Source organism: Desmodus rotundus, chromosome X, assembly GCF_022682495.2.
Source record: "Desmodus rotundus isolate HL8 chromosome X, HLdesRot8A.1, whole genome shotgun sequence".
NCBI classification, from domain to species: Eukaryota; Metazoa; Chordata; class Mammalia; order Chiroptera; family Phyllostomidae; genus Desmodus; species Desmodus rotundus.
The window spans coordinates 16,454,246-16,472,411 of record NC_071400.1 but is presented as its reverse complement, the minus strand read 5'-3'; the positions used below and the strand labels follow the sequence as shown (position 1 = coordinate 16,472,411).

At 38.8% G+C, this 18,166-nt stretch overlaps 1 pseudogene; it reads left to right on the top strand.

The window, feature by feature from the left end:
* Nucleotides 1-456: 456 nt before the first annotated feature.
* Nucleotides 457-569, top strand: LOC112310283 (U2 spliceosomal RNA; annotated as a pseudogene).
* The last annotated feature ends 17,597 nt before the right edge of the window (nt 570-18,166 follow it).

The window sequence follows — 18,166 nt, the reverse complement described above, 5'->3', positions numbered from 1 at the left end:
GTGTGTATAATTCACATTTGTTTCAGTGTTTAATATTAGAAGTGTTTGGGTGATGTTTTTATTTCTTTAGAAATTTGGTGATGTTTTTGTGATCAGAAATATTCCATAGGAACTTAACTTTTATTTATGTTAATTAGCCAATGGTGAAACTGGTTTCATTACATGTGGTTTTGCAATTTCTAAGAACCTATTGATGATATTAAGTGAGGACTAACTGTACTATATTCATGGATGAGAAAACACAATATCATAAAAATACAAATTCTAGCCCTGGCCAGGTGGCTCAGTTGGTTGGAGCATTATCCATTCAACAAAAGATTGTGGGTTTGATCTCCAGTCAGGCCATATACCTAGGTTGCGGGTTCGATTCCCGGTCATGGCACATATGGGAGGTAACTGATTGATGTTTCTCTCTCACATTAATGTTTTTCTCTCTATATATAAAATGAATAAACAATTGCTTCTTGGCCTTTTGGCTAAGATCAAGTGTAGTATCTGTTCTCATCAGTTTAAAATCAATAAACATATCCTCAGGTAGGATTTTTTTTCAAAAAAGATATAAAATATTTCTCCTAAATAGTTTATAATTTAAATGAGTTCCAAGTGTGGGTTTTTCATAGAACTCAACAAATTAATCTAAAATTCTTATGTAAGAATTCCCTGGCTGCTGTAGCTCAGTGGATTGAGCACAGGCCTGTGAACCAAATGATCACCAGTTCGATTCCCAGTTAGGGCACATGTCTGTGTTGTGGGCCAGGCCCCAGTAGGAGCTGCAGGAGAGGCAACCACACATTGATGTTTTTCTCCCTCTCTCCTTCCCTCCCTCTCTCTCTAAAAATAAATAATTGAAATCTTTAGAAAAACAAAAATAAATAAAATTCTCATGTAAGAATAAAAGAACAAGAATAGTCAAGATAACTTTTAAAAGAATGTGGAGGACAAAGTTGGAGAAGGGTAAAATTGCAAGAACAAATAGACAACTGGATAATTATGACTAAATATGTCAGTAACTCTTTCTGAATAATTGATATAACAAGTAAACAAAAAACAAGCAAGAATATACTAGTTTGGAAAAACAGTATCAACTACCTTGACCTAATTGTCATTTATACTATACTCCATACAACAGCAGAATACACATTCTTTTCATGTGCACATGGAACATTTACCAAGACACAGCATATTTTAGGCTATAAAACAAATGTTCATAAATTTTGAAGTAATCAAATAACATAGTTTTCTGAGTCAATGGAATTAAAATGGAAAATACATAACAGAAAGCTAACTGGAAAATTCCCAAACATTTGTGAACAAAACAAACAACAACAACAACAAAAACACTTCTAGATAACCCATGGGTCAAAGAAAAAAACAAGAGGGAAATTAGAAAGTATTTTACACTGTATAAAAATGAAAACACAACAAATTAGAATTATGATATGCCACTTAAGGGAGTATTTCAGGGGAAATCTATAGCACTACAGACCTGTATTTTTAAAAAATGGTTTGAAATCAATGACCTTACTTTGTCCCTTAAGAAAATTAGAAAACAAAGATCATAGAAACCCCAAAAGTATGTGTAAGAAAGGAAAAATTTGTTTCCTTTCCTAAACAACAGAGTAGAAATCAATGAAATAGAGAATAGGAAAACAATAGAGAAAATTAATGAAATCAAAAGCTGGTTCATTGAGATCAATAAAATTGATAAATTTTATTTAGACTGATCAGGAAAAAAGAAAAAGGACACATATTACCAATGTCAGAAATGAGAGAGGAGACATCATTACAAGTGGTGACCTAGAAGCTAGGGGGAGGAAATGTGTCAAGGTAGAAAGAAATAATCAACTGCTGTCTCACATGTTGATGATAAGTAAGTAAGTAAGTAAGTAAATAGATAAATAAATAAATAAATAAATAAATAAATAAATAAAGCTGGTTGTAGAATTCCCTTGTGTATGACCTTGATAAGACCATTTTTGGTGAGTAGTAGGGACAAAAGCCTGAGTGAAGGAATCTCAAAACAGAATGAGAGAAGAATAATTTGAGTCCATGAGTATAAACAACATTTTTGAGAAATTTTACTGCAGAAAGAAGCAAAAAAGGAGGGCAGTATCTACAAGAGAGAGTTGAGTCAAGAAAGAGTGTTCTTTTTAAGATGGGAGAAATAGCATGATTGTATGCTAATGAGAATGGGTCATGCTAATGAGAATGATTAGAGAGAGAGAAAAATTGAGGTGCAGAAGAGTGAGAGGAGAATTGTTCTGGCCCTATCTTTGAAAATGCAAGAAGAGTAAAATCTACTGTGTATGAGGAGACATTATCCTTAGCTCGTAGCACAAATGGCTCATCCATAATTACTGAATAGAAGGCCAAGTATAAAAGTACAGAAGCTGCAGGTAGATGATGTAATGTGGCAATGGGAACTTGTGGATTGCCTCTTCTGATTACTTCTATTTTCTCAAGAAAATAGGAAACAAAGTCATTAACTGTGAATAAAGATAGGAGAAGAGATATAGTAGTTTGAGGAGAAAGGAGATGTCTAAAGTCCCTTTCAGTTCTGACATTCTTCTGTGATCTTCAACCACAAGATAAAATACAGAGAAACTTCACTTTTTGTCCTTTGGAGGGAAAAGCAAATTCTGTATAATACCCTTAGTGAAAAATGCATGGGATTGTATGTAATATCAAAAAATAGAAATAACTTAAGCATCCATTAGCTGTGGGAAAGACTAAATAAATTTTGACCCATTCACATTATGAAATAGGTTGCAGAAGATTAATAAAGGAGATCTATACTTGACACAGAAAGCTCTCCAAGCTTTGTTAGGAGATAGAGTAGGCATCCTCTTTACTTCTCATTGTTGTTTTCTCCCTTCCTCCCTTAAAAAATACCTCAGCTTTGAATCTTTTATTTATTTGTTTGTTTGTTTATATATTTATTTATTTTATTCAGTTACAATTTTCTCCCCATCCCTCCACCCCACCCCAGCCAGTCCCACCTCCCTCCCCCACCTCTACCCTCCCCCTTGATTTTGTCCTTGTGTCCTTCATAGTAGCTCCCACAGACCCCTCTCCCACTATCCCCTCCCCACTCCCCTCTGGCTATTGTTACATTGTTCTTAATTTCAATTAGAATAAATCCCTCGCCATTCCTGTTGCTGCTGTTGTTCACAGAACCCCCTATTTTGTTGACATAAAATGAGCATTTTTCTGTGGTTAAATACAAACACAGATATTAGATCACTTAGTTTCCTTTGCAATGGAAAGGGACACAGAGAAGTGAAAAAATGCAGAAAGAATTAACGCTCTATGATAATTGTTGCTAATATGCAAAAGTCACATCTCTCTACCTATGTTTCTGAGGATTTTATGCGGTATCCTCATAAAACCAAGTTAAGACAGGGACACAGGAGAACTAGAGATGAACCATAAAGGAAGCACTCTTTTCACACAGGAAGCTTTCTATTACAGGATTTTAAAAGACATTGAGTGTCTTATTGGATCAAGTAATAAAACACTATTTAATGGAAAGAGCATTGATCATGTGAAGCCAATGGTGTTTTTATTGTTTTATTTAAAAATTGTTTCTAATATTCCTAGGTCAATTACAGCTTGTACTTCTGTCCTTCCTACCATTTAAAAGCATAAAAGCAGTAAGTAACTTTCAGGATCAAGAACTGTTTGCAAGCACATTTCAGTCAATGACCAACCACATTTATGACACTGGTCCCTAAAATTATAACAGTGCTGAAAAATTCCTGTCACATAGTGACATTATAACTGTCTTAAAGTCATAGCATAATGTATTACTCATATATTTGTGATGATGTTTGTGTAAACAAACCTGCTGTAGTGTCCATTGTACATAAAGGTATAGCACATGCAATTATGTACAGTGCATACTACTTGATAATGATAATAAATGACTGTTACTGGTTAAAAAATAAATAAAAATATGAATGACAATATGATAATGTAAACAATGAAGAAAAAGGAAAAGAGAAATAGAGAAGGAGGAAAAAGCAGAGAAAGAGAAGGACAAAGAGAATGAAGAGGCAATGATAGAAATCATCTTTCCTTTAGAGAAAGAAGTCAACTGCAGAATCAAGTGTAATAATATTATGAAATGGACTTCTGGAGTAGATTTGCTTGCTTTCTTTTATGAGCTTATATTTTCTTTTTACACTGTCAAAGCTTTTTGAAGAATATGATACTACTTCTAGCTTGTAAATTCCTTGAAGGCTCAGGCCGTGTCCTATAGATCATTCTATCTCACATAGCATCTAGACAATTACAAGCCACAGTGGAGGTTCTCAATAAATATCTGTGAAAGAATGACTGCAGAAGCTGAGGGATATTAAATATGTTTAAAAAGAGTAAAATATGTAGCTTAATAAAATTTGAAATGCATTTTCCCACAGTATTTTAGGTTGTAAATCCATACATTTTAAAGTAAATTTCATCTACATTTTGCCAAATCATTCATATTTTATTTATTTATGTATTAACTTTTTAATTATTTAATATGCCTTGAAATTTTTATGCCTTTTTAAATTTTCATTTTTATGTGTTTTCTTAACTTTTATTTTGAAAGTTTTAAACTACACAAATTTTAAAGAATATAGCTTTTACCTACATTCATCAGTTGTTAATAATTTGCCAGATTTATAGAATTATTAAATATTAGAAACATTCTTTTGGAGATACTTTAATAATACAAATATTGTAGAAACTTTTTGTAGAAAGCAGAAAGGGTATTTCATCAACTCTGATGATGAAGTCAAACCTCAAATATTTCTAAGACTTTAAGACCTTGATGAAAGAGACTGCCAGACCTATGTTAGTTCACAATTTTAAGTCAACTTGAGAGAAGAATAATTAAAACAGTTTTTTAACATTTACATAAAGCATGGTTCCATTTTTTATTGAAACATGGATTATTTTTGTTATAAATCTATGAATAATTTTGATTAATGGATGGAACATATATGTTTGTCTTTTAATTGTTGGTATATATTGAGTTTGACTTTTAAAAAGATAAATATGTAATTTGGCACAGAACCTGGCACAGAAGCATTCCATATTTTTTTAACTTTATATATGTTATAGAGGAGAGTTAAATTTGTAAATTTAGAATTAAGTATGACATTTGTGCTCTGCATATCAAGGTTCAATTCTAGGCTAAGTAATAAACATTTGAAACCAAACCATATATATCCTAGGAATTAGTCAAACATTTGAGCTAGTTTCCTGCAATGAGGTTGCCTTTGCTCACAGTGCATGTGGGGCCAATACATGGCTCTCCTACCACTCCTAACAAGGGCTGGCTAGGTGACACCTGGCCAGAATGTTCATTTTGGGGGGAATGGATTGTAACTCCTTCATTATCTCCTTTTGGGAGTGGCTTCTTGTCCTGTGACTGCTTGGTGGACTTTTCCTTCTGTATGTGCACACTGATGTAATGTAATTCCAGGCCATGCATAGGTTTGTGCAACCTGGACCCATTATGCCTTTGTCTGGGATCCCTTATAACGTCTCAGACTAGAAGAGGTGCAGTCTCTCTTGCACCAACCTGCCACCATCAGTGCACTCTCCTGTAATGTGAATAATAAATGGCATGTCCACATCTGCCAGTTCTCTGGGTGTTTTTTTTTTTCAGAATACCATGAATACTTAAGCAGCTTCCTGGTTTGGGGCTCCTGAAGGACAATTGGCATTGCGAACAGAATATTCTGGAAATTACCCCTGTCAAGTAGACTGCATGTGATAACATACAGGGTGGGGGAGGCCAGGGGTGAATCATGGAAATAGCGGGGATAGTCCCTGAGTGGTGCACAGTATTGGGAGGATGCCCCCAACACTCTGATGGGCCTTACAGTGGACCTGTGTGGGGGAAAAGGAAGAAGCAGCTGAAGCAAAAGTATGCAGTTAGAGGGTGAGCTTAAGTTAGACAGAAAAAAAAAGGAGATGAGATTCTAAGGCTACGCCTAGTCCCTCCTTGAAATTTTGCCTTTGCTTTTTAATTTTAATTTTACTTTTTTTAAATCTATTTTTTATTTTTGTTCAGTTACAATTGCCCTGCCTTTTCCCCCATTGATCTCCGCTGCCCTGCCCCCTAGCCCTGCTCTCACAATCAATCTCCTCCCCATTGTCCATGCCCATGATTTAAATTTTGTTTTTGTTTCTTTTTGGAAAGGAGTGGCTTAGGTTGCATTTTAGACTCATCAAAATTGTTTTGGTAAAGGTCTGGTAAACAGGGTAAGATTTATGCAATGTATTCATGAATTTGTCAATTTAAAGAATGCTAATTAATTACATTTAAGTTAGGGAAAATATATGTCTTTAGTAATAAAAGATGTAAATTATGGCAATATATTTTTAAGGGAATTGAATTAAAAGTAGATTGTTTTATTTCTGAATGAGTTAAAAGGGACTAGGGAAATTACAGAAGGATTGTGTAGAGGGAAGAAGCAAAAGGACAAGCAAGCGGGAACATCATGTGCTTTCTCTACCCAAATTAGTAAATCAAATTATGTATATAGTCTTTATGTGTTCAGTCTTCATTTGTATGGTCTTTATGGTATATGTGTTTGTCTGTATATAACCTATGGTGTGTTTTCTGCCCCTAGATGGCATAATTAAGGTGTAATATTTCATTGGCCTAAAGAAACTAAACTATTATATAAATTAAGCAGGATCCTGTGGTCTGGACAGATTATTTGATGTGAAATCAGTTTTAAGTTTAATTACTATCTTTTAAGGTTATTAGCATAAAATATGTGTTGTTTTATAAAAGGTTTATGTTATAATCTTTTGGTTAAGTTTGTTTGACAGCCTTTGCTAGGTTCAAATTTTCAGAGACTTTTTAATTGAGAAATGACATTAGATTATTCCAATGGGCCTCTGGAATACCTCATGTATTTGTTCCCCTTCTCTATGAAAGAGAAGTTTTGGAACTAGTTAGGCATATTTAATATGCTTAAAGTACATGGGAAGCTTTGTTAAAGAAAGAAATAAGTATGTTCTATTTGTATACACCTATTTGTATTATTAAAGTAGATGTTCTAGTGATATAAGTTCTGATAAGCTTTTATTTGTAATTTTAGTTGTTATCTTAAAATGTTGTGGTGGGTAAGCAATTCCTTTGTCAACTGCATTATACTCAACTTTGTAACCATGTCATTTTAAGTTTTTTCATTTAAACAGTCATTATTTAGCTCTAATGCATTTGCAAAAATATATTATATCTTTGGAAGGGTTCATGGAGTAGACTCTGACTTGCTTTGGATTGTATATTTCTGACAATGGATTTTCAGATCATACCTTTGAACTGAGTGAAGATTGCTGGAGCTCTGTGAAATAATTGAATTTATAGAGGTGCTTGCAGGTGATCAGAATAAACAAAAGTTAATTATATGACAAAATAAACTGAAGATAATTGTGGCTTTTATAACTTTTTGTTGAAAAATATTGTTAGATGTTCCAGCCAGATGGAGGCATAGGTAGAAATGTTTCACATCCTTGCACAACCAAAAGAAGGATAACAACCAATCTAAAAACAATAAACAACCAGAAGTGCCATAAAATCAAACTGCATGGAACTCTGACAACCAAGGAGTTAAAGAAACATTCACCCAGACTGGTAGGAGGTAAAAAGAAGGGAGATGGGCAGTGCAGCAAGGCGGCTGACCACAGGGGTGAGGCAGGGCTAGCTGAATGGGAAACCAAAGACTCAAAGCTAGCTGTAAACTACTGCAGGGGTTGCCACGGTGGAAGAAACTCCCAGTCTCACAAAAGAGAATTTGTTGGAAAATGGGGCTAGAGAGCAGCAAGTGAGCCACGTTGTTCCTTCTCTGACCCCTCCCCCACAGACAGTACCACAACCCAGCAAAGAGGGTTGCCCTGCCCTGGAGAATACCTAAGGCCTTGCCCCCTTACTACATAACAGGTGCACTGAGACAAAGAAATATGACCCAAATGAAAGAACAGATCAAGATTCCAAGAAAAGAACTAAGCAACAAGGAGATAAACAACCTGTCTGATGCAGAGTTCAAAACACTGGTAATCAGGATGCTCACAGAACTGATTGAGCTTGGTCGCAAAATGAAGAAATGAAGGCTACACAAAGTGAAATAAAGCAAAATATACAGGGAACCAACAGTGAAGGGAAGGAAACTGGGGCTCAAATCAATGATTTGGAACAAAAGGAAGAAATAAACATTCAACCAGAAAAGAATGAAGAAACAAGAATTCAAAAAAAATGAGGAGAGGCTTGGGGAAACTCTGGGACAACATTAAGCACTCTAACATCCAAATCATAAGGGTGCCCAAAGGAAAAGAACAAGAGCAAAAAACTGAAAACTTATTTGAACAAATAATGAAGAAAAAAAATCCCCAATCTGGCAAAGGAAATAGACTTCCAGGCAGTCCAGGAGGCTCAGAGAGTCCCAAAGAAATTGGACCCAAGGAGGAACACACATCATCATTAAGTTACCCAATATTAAAGATAAAGAGAGAATCTTAAAAGCAGCAAGAGGAAAGGGGAGAGTTACCTACAAAGGAGTTCCCATAAGACTATCAGATGATTTCTCAAAAGAAACCTCACAGACAAGAAGGGGCTGGAAGGAAGTTTTTGAAGTCATGAAAACCAAGGACCTACATCCAAGATTACTCTGTCCAGCAAAGCTATCATTTAGAATGGAAGGGCAGATCAAGTGCTTCCCAGATAAGGTCAAGTTGAAGGAGCTCATCATCACCAAACCCTTATTATATGAAATGTTAAAGGGACCTATCTAACAAATAGAAGATCAAAAATTATGAAGAGTAAAATGACAATGAACTCACAACTATCAACAACTGAATCTAAAAAAACAAAAACAAAAACTAAGCAAACAACTGGAACAGGAACAGAACCAGAGAAATGGACATCACATGGAGGATTTTCAGTGGGCAGGGGGATGAGAAGAATGGGGGTAGTAAGGTACAGGGAATAAGAAGCATAATTGGTACACATAAAGTAGACGGGAGAGATTAAGAATGTTATAGGAAACAAAGAAGCCAAAGAACTTATATGGATAACCCATGGACATGAACTAAGGGGGTGGGGATGCTGGAGGGCAGGGATGATGCATGGCAGAGCATGGATAAAGGGGAGAAAAAATTGGGAAAGCTGTAATAGCATAATCGATAAAATAAACTTTAAAATAAAAAGAAGAAGATCAAAACCATGAACATTAAAAAGGAAACAAATTCACAACTATCAACAACTGAATCTAAAATAAAAAAAAAATAAGCAAACAACTTGAATGGGAACAGAATCATAGATATGGAGATCATTTGGAGGGTTAGCAATTGGAATGGGGTAAGAGGGAGGATGGGGAAATAGTGCAGGGGTTAAAAAGCATAATTAGTAGGAACAAATTAGACAGGAAGTTAAGAATAGCATTAGAATTGGAGAAACCAAAGAACTTGTACACTTGACCCACGGACATGAACTAAGGGGGTGGGGATTGCTGGAAGGAAGAGGGGTACTGAGCAGAGGGGTGCAAAGGGGAAAATTGAACAACTGTAATAGCGTAATTAATAAAATATACTTTTAAAAGACTCAGCACAAATACCACCTACTTAAGAAAGTGTCTTTGACCACTCCCACCATGACCCAGTCAAGTCTACTATAATACCTGGTTTTATTTCCTTCATGGCATTAAAATTTGTTAAATGAATAAATAAAAATATACCTGTGTTCTTAGAGACTACATTAGAATGTAATTAGAAGGGGAATTGGAACCTTGTAAGGCTTCTTGAAACTTTTACTGCTATTAAAGGATTGGGAAGCCTCTGTTTTAGAAATCTATTTTTATGTTGCTTGTTTATTCTATAATTGTTTTCTTTTGATTCCCCCTTAGTGACTAGTAAAGTTCTCTTGGAAAATGTCAGCTCTTCCAGCTGTGCTAATGGCAAGCACAGAAAGGGGTTTTTGTAGCTAACTGGGCCCAAATCAGAGACTAAGAATGGGGGGGCAGGCATGAGAGTGGCATGGGGAATCCAAAGGACAGACCCCTTCCCCCCAGGGGTTTGAAGCAGAAGCAAGGACTAAGGGCACAGCTACAGCCTAGTGACACTTCTTAGGAGAAATGTTACGATTTACAGGTGATTGTTTTAATAAGGAAGACTGAACTCTTACCACACCTGTCTGTCTCAGCTGTGGCACAAGAGTGCTAAAATGAAGACAAGATTTTCAGGAACTACTATAAAGGACATAGCAACAAAACAAAGGGGGAGGGTGGAAGCAAGGGAGGGAGGTGGGTTTGGCTGGGGTGGGGTAGAGGGGTGGGGAGAAAATGCAGACAACTGTAATTGAACGACAATAAAAAAATAGATAAAAAACATTAAATGGAAAAGTCCAGAAATAAATTTTAAAAAAGATATTCACACATTGCCTGGTGCACAATAAGCATGCAGTAACTAATCGTAGCTCACACTTGTTACTTGCCTACTATTTGCCAGGCACTGTGATAAGCTCAGACTCTCCATGATCTTATTTCATCCTTGTGTGGATCTTTTGAGGATAATTCTACAGAGGAGAAAACTGAGGCTTAGAAAGGCTAAATGACTTCCCTGTGGTCACAGAACTAGTATATAGGAATTAAACACAAGTCTATGCTCTTAACAGACTCGGTATTTGACGAGTAATGGATCTCCAAGGTCATCGCTGAGTATAAGATTATAAGTTTTATGGAATTCAACCAAAAAAGAAAACAATTTGTCTCAAAATCAAACATAACACTTTAGAATAGTTGTTCTCAATCACGGATTATTTGGCCCTTAGGACACATTTGGCAAATTCTGGAGACATTTTTCTTTATGACTCATGGTGCAGGGGCAGTGGAGGGGGGATGCTACTGGCATTTGATGGGTAGAGACCAAGGATACTGCTAAAGATCTCAGAATGTACAAGATAGCTTTCTATAACAAAGAACTATGTAGCCCAAAATGTGCATAGTGATAAGTTTGAAAAACCCTGCTGTACAAAGAATGTTTAAGGCAAAAAAAAAAAAAAAAAAAAAGTTGCATTGGAAGAATGTATCAAATGGAATGGAAAAGTTCTAGTTACCATTTTTAAATTTTCCCTTCATATGGACTAGTTCAAAGATTAAATGTAAAGTATGCAGTTTATAGTGCAGGTCAAAACAGCTAAGGCCTGTGAAAGTTATTCTCCAAATAGAATGTAGCAAACAGTTGAACTATAAAAATGTCCACCCATGATTTTGTCCACCAACACATTCTTTACTTGTTTAATTCACATTAATACAGGGTGGTAGATAGGATTCAAAAATTTGTCTGAGCTCAAAACACTGACCTCTCAGTACCATTTTACAGAAATACCTTCTCCAGTGGCTTCAGACACTGTGGTCCTAGTTACATGAATGGTAGCTTCAATTTTGATTAAAATTTGTTTGTCTTTTCTTTTTTAAAAAATTATTTTATTGTTACTCAAGTACAGTTGTCTGCATTTGCCCCTCAACACTCCCCCCACCCCAGCCATCCCCACCTCCCTCCCCTGATTCCACCCCCACCTTGGTTTTGTCCATGTGTCCTTTACAATGGTTCCTGAAAACCCTTCCTCTCTTCCCTCCCCCATTATCCCCTCCCACCTCCCCTCTGGTTACTGTCAGATTGTTCTTAATTTCAATGTCTCTGGTTATATTTTACATGCTTGTTTGTTTTGTTGATTAGTTTCCACTTAAAGGTGAGATCATATGGCAGAGGTGGCAAACACAAGGCCCATAGGCTGAATCCTGCCCTCCACCTTGTTTTATCCAGCCCTGCACCTTGTTTCTACTTGGCAGCAGCACCAAGCTCTCACTTAACTGTTAAGGAGTGTTACATTTATGTAGTACTAAAATTACATTCGCCCTTGGAAGGCAACCATGAGACTGATGTGGCCCCCAGTGAAAATCAGTTTGACACCCTTGTTATATGGTATTTGTCCCTCACTGCCTGGCCTATTTCACTTGGCACAATGCTCTCCACCTTCTTCCATGCTGTTGCAAAGGACAGGAGCTCCTTCTTTCTTTTGGCTGCATACCATGCCCCAGCTGGTGCAGCTCAGTGGATTGAGTGCTGGCCTGCAAACCAGAGTGGCTAGTTCAATTCTCAGTCAGGGTGCATGCCTGGGTTGTGGGCTGGGCCCCCAGTCAGGGGCACATGAGAGGCAACCACTTGCTGATGTTTCTCTTCCTCTCTTTCTCCCTCCCTTCCCCTCTGTCTATAAATAAATACAATCTTTTTTAAACAATCAATTTCGATTATAATTCTTTAGCCACAGTAACATTTCCTTTTGCTTTTATGGTGAACCCTGTGAAATAAACAAATGTATCAACACATACAAGAACAAGGAGATGGGGCTCTGACAATTCTAAACTATTCATGAAGTTTTTCCATAATTGTGAATTTGGGGCACAGCTTTGATGCCCATAAACAAATGGTTTGCAAAAACTCACCTTGGTGCTCTTTTCCAAAAGTTTAGTGATAATGATTGCTTTGTTAAACTTTATGAATTACATTTAAAAACAGAAAATGCCACTCTGATCCACTTTCTGTTGATGACAGCAAGATAAACTGTTGCTTCAATCTCATGTTCCTCCCACAATGACTAACAAAGTATTTGCAAGTGCTGCTCAGGGATCCAGCCTCTCATTAAAAAGAACCATGTTGCAAATACCAATCTGGAAACCTTCTATTGGCTTGTAGAACACAAACAAATAAGCAGTTTATGTTTTTTATCCCCTCTCTCTTTGTATCTGTCGCTACATGTATGGAATAGAATGTGATGAAGTAGAATTTAAGGAAATAGCAGCATACAGAAATTTTGCTGAGAAAAATGTTATATGAAATACAAGCACTAATAAAAAAAGTTCTGCCAGAGTCTGAAATTTGGGAAGAATGGGAAGTAATGGTTTATTGGGTACAGGGTTTTATTTTGGCTTGGTTTGGTTTTAACAGGTGTTTTAGTATGATTGGATGAGGATTTAATTTAATACTAAGTTATTTTTTAAAGAAATTTACTACCTTAGCCATTTTTAAATGTACAGTTCAGTGGTGTTAAATGTGTTCATATTATTGTGCAACCATCATCACCATCCTTGATGAACCTGTTTTGTAACTTGATAGCAGTGGTGGTTGCATATTAAAAATCTAATAATACCACTGACTTGTTCACTTTAAAATGGTTAATTTCATATTATGTAAATTGTACTTCAATTTTTCAAAAAATGTATGTATATGTTCATTGAAATATCTGGTTATATAATGTGCATTCAACTTGGTGTTCACAGGGTTAACCTGCATCACCATCATCACAAAATGCCTCATGCATGTTTGCATACTTAAGGTGTTTCTACATATTATAATGTCCCTTCCTCTTTTTGATAAAACAAGATTCAACCTAATAAAGGTAACCAAATTACCAAGAAATATAATCCAAGAATATTAAAAATATGTCATTGAATTTTAAATTATTGGTGAACCTAACTACTGAGAATACAAGATGTGTCCTGAATGTTTAATTTAATTCCAATTCTTCAGCTCTGTAATGAACAGCAGTAGGTCTTTCACTCACTGAGACCAATATTATTTTTCCTAGTTTGCATGCCTATTTCAGCTGAAAGAAAAGAGAAAAATACTCTATGAAATAAGTGACCTTTCTATTAATTGTAGATCACTTCTGGGTTGCTTCAAACTGGCTTTTTGTCCTGTTGTCTTATCTATCCCTGTGTTACAGTGGTAACAACCATTCCGAAAACCCCATCTGCAAAACCAGGTGGGAAACTAACATATAGTTACCACATTACTCTAGAGTGTCTTTTTTAAAAGCTTTCATCAGAAAGAGATAAACCCTGCCCCCTTTCCAAGATCAACATAATTCAAGGCAAAAATTTCATTTTATAGCTGGTTGGAGGAGCCCTTCTCCTTCCCCCAAAGGCCAATATATCCCCTGAAGTGTTTGGTGTTTCCAGAGAGGTGCTTAAATTGAGAGAGAGAAATAAATTGCTTTATATACACATAACACAAAAAGAAAAGTAGAAAGAAGTATCCCAATGAGTCAGTGCTAAAATCTTGACTAGACACAGACATAAAGCATGGTGCCTTCCCTCAGGCTGGTTTCTTTCTTCTCCCTCTTTTCTTCCTGAATATACGTGTTGAGGGAGGGGACCAGAGGCAAAGTCCCAAGTGCTTGTTCCCTTTCACTATCAACCCGAGCAAGGAGCTCTGGACTTTCCCTTTCCTCCCCTCCCCTTCATCCGAAGAATAGCCTCTGCATCCCTCTTCTGCTCCCACTGCGCTAAATCCTCCCTCTCCCCCCAAATCTGATTGATGATTACCTCATCGAGTTAGTTCCTTGGAAGAAGTCATCTTGCTATCGCGTGTGAGCTAGTCCACACAAGGGTGGGGGGAGAGATAGTGGGGAGACGTTATGACACTACACACCAAACACAAACAATGATTATTAGATTGTATTGAATTTTAATGAACATCAAGAGAAATAAGGCCATTTTCGTTTCCATTGGATCCTTTCATTTCCGTGGACATCTCTTGCCTGCGCGGATCGTCCCAACCTCCCTGGAGCCTCGCAGCTCTAGGGAGAGTTAGGAGTCCCAAAATAACTATTTAGTATAAACAAACCATTCGGCTTTAATGGAATTACCTCAGCCTGCTAGTAAATAATTTATAGTAGGCAGTAAATAAAATATGGTTCTGTCTTTAAAAGAGTTGTCAAGTGGAAAACACCCACTAGAGGGACGTAAATTCTGAAGTTCGCCACGCTTAACGTCGCTGGTTGGGATTGAGAGCTGAGTAAAGCCAAGTGTTTATACTGTGAAGGAAGACGGTGGTGCTGCCTGAGCCAACACCTACAGCTCTCAAGGAAGGTTCCCGCGGGGAGAAGGGAAGAGACCTAAGGTCTTTTGCGCTTAGCTGAGAGGGACAAGTGATTAAAATGCAAAGGAAGGAGTCTGCACTTTCAGAATAATACTTTCCCTTTGAAAGCTTACATGCTTTCATATCCATTATCACTTAATCCCTGTCCCCTAACCACTCTTCCAGTAAGACCAGGCTGGGACCACAATTCCCATTTTGCTGATTTTTTTTTCATTTTTCATCTTTTTATTGAATTTATTGGGGTGGTACTGGTTACCCAAATTATACAGGTTTTAGGTGCCCAATTCTACAACACATCAGCTGTACACTTGTGCATTCACCACCCCAAGTAAGTTCCTTCCATCACCATTTATCCCCTCCACCTTCCTTCAACCCCTTCTCCTCTCAGCAATCCCCACCCTGTTGTCTGTGTCCTTGGGTTTCTCTCTCTCTCTCTCTCTCTCTCTCTCTCTCTCTCTCTCTGCATTTGCAGATGGATTTTTAAAAGGCTCTGAGGCTAAGGGACAGCCTCCATGGACACTTGCTGGGAACTACAAGTAAGACGCCAGAGTCCAGGTCTCTGCGAGTCTGGGTAGTTCTTTTCCTCGGCTCCCAGGAGTGGCTGGTGCCCTCCTCCCTCCTACCACCACCACACACACTTACACTGTCCAGCCCAACACACTTTTCCAGTTTTACAACCCTTCAGCATCTCTTCTGTGTTCGATGACCTGAGGACCCCCTAAATAAATTTTCTGCCCCCTCTTCCCTGCATCACCCCCGCTCCTGGAAGGCGCATCCCCATTTTGGAGAGGACAGATTTATGAGCATCTCCTCAAGGTTACCTCTAACACAACCTTGACCATGAAACCAGAATCTTGAACACTTGACCTAAATTTTCAAGGGCATCTGTTTCCGTCTCTAATTGTCACCAGGCTCCATTTGAAATTCGATCCTGTGTCACTAATGGTATTAACAGGAGCTGAGGTCCAACCTTCCAACGGGAGACTGTTGCGTATGATTTTACTTCCAAACGAAAGTAAATCAGTTTCTATAAACCTGCAGCAACCTCCTCCCTGAGTACAATAAAACTCTTGTCACAATCAATAAATCTCTGGTTTGGGGCAATGAAAATTAGATAACCGTTCTCTGTCTCTTCGCCACCCCCACCCCCCCAGAGACAAAGCCACTATTCAAAGAGTGGGGCGTCTTGTTAACCATTTCTGAAGTCCCTCGCTGTACCCGGCGCCTTTCAGACATGCACCTCTCAGCCATCGGAGAAAACCAGACGTTTAATTATGGTGAGTTTTTGTTCGATCATTACAGATAATACAGACAACCTTTTCGCTAGATACAAATTATAACACAAGCTGCTCCGGCAACTGCACCGACCGCATTTGTCTCCAGCGTGGTTTCTCTCACCTCTTCTAAACTGCCTCTGAATTTCTCCTTCTCTTCAGACTAGAAGATTTAATATGTTGCAAGAGATAGATTTCACGAAATGCGTTGTCCCTTCTGTAGCTACATCTGCTCTGACCTATTAAGAAAAGTAAGGCATTTTCATACTAATTGCAAATAAATTGTGATGTGTTCACCGAGTAATTGATTTAATGAAGTTCATTTGAAACTCCAGAGATTGGCCAAGTGAAAGGCCCCCTGGTGTGTCTATTGTGGAGGGAAAGGAAGGTTAGTTTTTCGTTTTCTTTTTTTCTAAAAAAATATAGAGGTGGAGTGGCGAGTGGAAGGGTGAGAGGGTGGTTGGCACAGATGTTACCTCCTCAATCGGCGAAGTGGCGGGAAAGAGCTGTGCGGATCAAGCCTCCCGCCCGCCTGCGGACAGTCGCGAGTCCGGCCAAACCTAGCGCAGGCGGCCTCGCACTGAGTGGGCCCGGGCAGACTTGGGCCCAAGAGAAGACGAGTGCGAGGGCCGTCAGCGTCCTCGGAGTTGCTGAGGTAGCGTAAGGTGCTGCCGCTAGGTTCTGTCCCGGGCTTCCTGAAATTCTCTAGCCGGTAACTAAACCCCTTTCTTGGTGCAAAGGCCAGAAGCCAGTTGGTTGGGAGGAAATGAGGGGCTCAAGGCGGCTCTCCCCTCAGTCCTAGACCCAAGTCATAGCCAAGGAGAGAGATGAGGTAGCTAGTACCGGCTGCCCCAGGCGGGGCGAAGGTTCGATGTGCAGGAGCTGGAGCTCACCCCACAGTCAAGAATCCGGGACAATGAAGCCGCTTTCCTGCCTCACACAGGTTTCCTTTTCTGACCAGACCAGTTGGCAAGTTAAGGGGCTGGCGCTTGCGTGGTGCAGAATGGGAATAAGAATTTTCTGAACACTTGTTTTGTGCCAGACTATGTGCCTCACAATTAGCTCCCTCTTTCGGAGCAAAGGGTATTTTTTGCTCCTCCTTAACAGATGCAGAAACTGAGGCTAATAGAACCCTTGGCAGGAACTTTCCAACAATGTATTAGCTACTCTGGGCCATCTGCCAAGCCTGACTCTTTGGAAATGAGAAGTAAAGTTCTTGCAGAACCCTCCCCAGAATCCTCCAAATATTCTCCTGGGTAACTTAGCCTGGATGGCGTGGGGGACAGGGCAGAACCAGCCTCAGGGCCACGTCTCTGAGTTGAAGGAGCACAGTCAGTGGCTCAAGATTGGATTTTTTGTTTCGTTCTGTTTTAAAGAAACAAGAGACTTTATTAAATAATCAGCCAGAACTGAGCTAGCGGCTGGCTCCAAGTTTCTTAGAGTTGCCCTGCTGATGAACTTTCCCTGAGTTGCTTCCTCCCGGGTCCGAAGCCGCTAATCTGGGTCCCAAAGACCTCACATGCCACAGCGGTGCTGGTGGAGGCGCTGACTGTGCCCCGTTGTCAGATGCTGCAGTGACCTGCGAGTCCAGGTGGAAAAGAGAAGGATGGCCCTCCTAGATCCCTCTGCCCACTGCGGGGAAGACTGCACTCGCTCTGAGCTAGAAAGAGACCACCTGCAGCATGCAGGCTGGTTCTCACCCTCGGGTGAAGAGTGTAAAATCCAGGCAAATGCAAATGCTCAATGCTGGGGTCCAACCGCGGTCACGTTTCCTCCTCAAAAGGCAATACCCAGAGCGAACCTTAGTGAAGAAATCAGCCCCTCACTTTCCCTTTCGACATTTCCATCTGGGTAGTGCTCCACGCCCAGCCCCGAGTACCTGAGAAGCGAGTGGCACTGGCCTTGGTTGGGCCGCCAGAAATACCACCTTGTCCCTGGGCGGAACTGGGCAC